The sequence below is a fragment of the Phoca vitulina genome, unplaced genomic scaffold (genome assembly GCF_004348235.1).
Source record: "Phoca vitulina isolate PV1807 unplaced genomic scaffold, GSC_HSeal_1.0 scaffold8, whole genome shotgun sequence".
Classification (NCBI taxonomy): Eukaryota; Metazoa; Chordata; class Mammalia; order Carnivora; family Phocidae; genus Phoca; species Phoca vitulina.
In genome coordinates this window covers 50,435,827-50,438,686 of record NW_022589711.1, presented here as the reverse complement: position 1 = coordinate 50,438,686, position 2,860 = coordinate 50,435,827, and the positions used below count along the sequence as shown (strand labels likewise).

Here is a 2,860-nt window from a genome sequence, read left to right as displayed (position 1 = left end):
GATACAAACAGCACAGAACAAACTAGCTAGTGGGGAAAAGTGGTGCAAGTGCCAGAGCTGTATAAGGGCCCCTCACTCACAGCCCCCGTCTCCCTCTGCGAAGCACTGGCTGCTGGTAAGCCTCAGCCCAGGGGAGACTACAGCCGTTGCCTTTTCTGTATCCTTTCCAGACCGCACTCAGTCATCTTCTTGCTAAGTGGGATTCCTTCCCCCCATCACAAGAAAGGACACTTCCTCCTTGCTTCCCCCCACCACACACACACACTCCCAAAGATGTGTCCTCTGGATTACCGATATTCTATACCAAGTTGACAGACATCTCTCTTCTTCCCTCTGTTCCATTTTTCTGCAAACTCTATTTTTGTCCATGGCTGAGAAAGAAAAGTTGATTCTCCCCTGGCTGCTAAGCTCCCTGCCCTGCCTTGTCTCCTTAAAGGTACTGTTTTCCAGAAAGCTTACCTATCCTATATCTTGTGCCCCTTGTAACCCATGGCCTAGCCAAATGCCTCCTGCACTGACCACTTGAATGTTCTCTCCCTCCCTAAGCCTCCCACCAAAATCCTTCTAGATCATCAAACCATATATGAGGACAAAATGCCGTAATGGACTAGAAAGTGCCCTGTCATCTACCAGCAGGGAACAGTTAGCGCCAACTCTGTGGATGAGACCCAAAGACCCCAACCATGCTGGAAACCACCAGAGTCTTAAGCTGTGGCTCTGGCACCTGCCTAAACCATCTTCTCTTGTTCCCGAAGCCTGATCTCTAAAAGGAAAAATAGGTATTTCACATGCAAGTGCCATCTATCGACCACTTGGAAAATCCATTATATTTCTCACCTCTCCCTCTGCTACATGTGACGTCAGCCACCAGCTCCATGTCTCTGTGCTCCAACATCATCACGTCTTCTCTGGTCCCGATGAAAGCCTAGTATTGATGAAGCACAGATTCAGGGCCTGGACATATTCTCTCCCCGCCCCCCTATCTTCCTTCTAGAGCACAAATAAGGGAAACCGGTTGGCAATCCGAAGAAAGGAGGGATGGTGTGTGGCTTGGCTCACTTTGGCTGACTAGAAGGCAGGCCGACTTAAGCCCTGCAAGTGGCTTCCTATCTGCTGGAACTCAGAAATCAAGATCCTTTCTTTTCATGAGGTTACGGGGTAATGGGCAAATCCGAGAGAAGATCACAGTGCAGCAAGCCTGGAGTTCACCCATGCTCTGTGCCGGCGTAGTCTCTCACATTACCAACTCACTCACCAGCAGGTAGTTCAAGCTCGCAATTGGAAAATCCACACTTGCTGTAAATGACATTTCAAAATGTTTTTAGAGAGATATGGTGAGGTGGGTTTCTGGACTGGTGGGCAGAAAATCTAAGCCTAATTCTGGCTTTGCTATTTCCTCTTGGAGAGGCTGCTGAACCTCAGGCAAGTCACGTTCTCTTGGGCTCAATTATACCACCTCTTAGGTCTCTTCCCCTGCCTCCCCTGACCCTTTAATTAAAAAATGTTGCAACATTCATCCCATATCATCTTCAGGCCCTAAGTTTTATCCTAATGGTTTTCCTGGCTAGCTGAGGGTTTTTTTTATTTTTTTAAGCAACTTAGCGTGATGTCACAATTTGAGCAGCCATTATTAGCAAGCCAAACAAATGCATGGCCTGGGTTTAAAGGGCTAGGCGTCACCCCACCTTCTTGAGCCTTCCAGAAACCCCCCCCCAGCCACCGGCCCCTGTGCGGTTCCGAGCCTTTCCCACACACGGGTGCAAGTTAGCTACCCTGCGCTCCCTGGGGAATGCCCTCCTCATCCCTGCACTTGCAGGTTTGACTCACTGCAGCCCTGTTCAGAGGGTAAAGGTCAGCTCAAAGCAAGTTTAGAGGCTTCCCACCGCACTGCTGTTGCTGCTGTGACTGGGCCAGATGTGGGAGGTAAGCCATTCCAGAGCGCCCTCCCCTCCCCCCCCCCACCCGTTTGGAAAAGGCTTTCTTGGCAACCATCCTTTCCTTTCCGGGGGCCCGTCAGAAAAGTGCACATTCCCCTGGTCTCACTGGCTTGGTGAAGTTTTCCAAGGGGGAGGGGGTGGGGAGGGGGGAGCAGAAAGCATTACAGGCTGCTATTAGCCAATGTTGACAGCTTCTCTTGCTGCCTCCACCCCGTTTGCACCTTGAGGTCCCCGCTTGGCTAGAACCCAACCAGGCAGTTTCGTTCAGAAGTAGCCACTTATTTTTATCAAAGATGGAATGCAGAGTTGCAGTTGTTTCTAATGCCTCTTCATGGCAACCAGGACTCTTGTTCTAAGCATTTCTGAATCCTCTTCTCTTGATAAACACTTGGCTTTCTTGCCTGTCCCTTTCTCCATCCAAAAATTGGGTGCCGAGCAGCTCAAGAGCCTCAGAATTTAAAATTTAAAAAAAGTTCTGGAAATTCAAAGTACTTTTATTAATGTGTCTATTTTAAATCCAGGCTTCCATGGTGAGCACAACTCTATAAACCCCACTCTGAATTTCCCATGGTCCACACCACTGTGGTGTGGTGGAAAGAGCTCGGAGCTGGCTGCTGGCTCCCACTCTGGCCCTGTGTTGCTGCAGGCCCTTAAGCCAGTCCCTTGCCCCCCTGGGCCTTAGAGTACACACTTGTAAGTGAAGGTTGCCTAGATCAGTTTCCTCCACCTTCCTGGGTCCCCTTCAAGAAGCTCTGAAATTCTGCTGAAAGCTATGGACCCTCCTCTCAGGAAAAAACGATGCATTCATTGGTTCATCCATCCAGTCAAAAAGCATATATTAAGCTACTGCCAAATATGCATCTAGACTTAATTTTGAATTCCATTCCAGGCATTTTTTTTTTTTTTTTTTTTTTTTTTTTTTT

General features: G+C 48.7%; 1 long non-coding RNA gene across 1 annotated transcript in view; it reads right to left on the bottom strand.

Annotated features, from left to right (window-relative positions):
- Positions 1 to 871: 871 nt before the first annotated feature.
- LOC116633558 overlaps positions 872 to 2,860 on the bottom strand; it is a 6,471-nt gene continuing 4,482 nt past the window's right edge. Inside the window, exon 3 of the long non-coding RNA XR_004299756.1 lies at positions 872 to 925. This is a non-coding gene — a long non-coding RNA (uncharacterized LOC116633558). The remainder of the gene's footprint in view (positions 926 to 2,860) is intronic.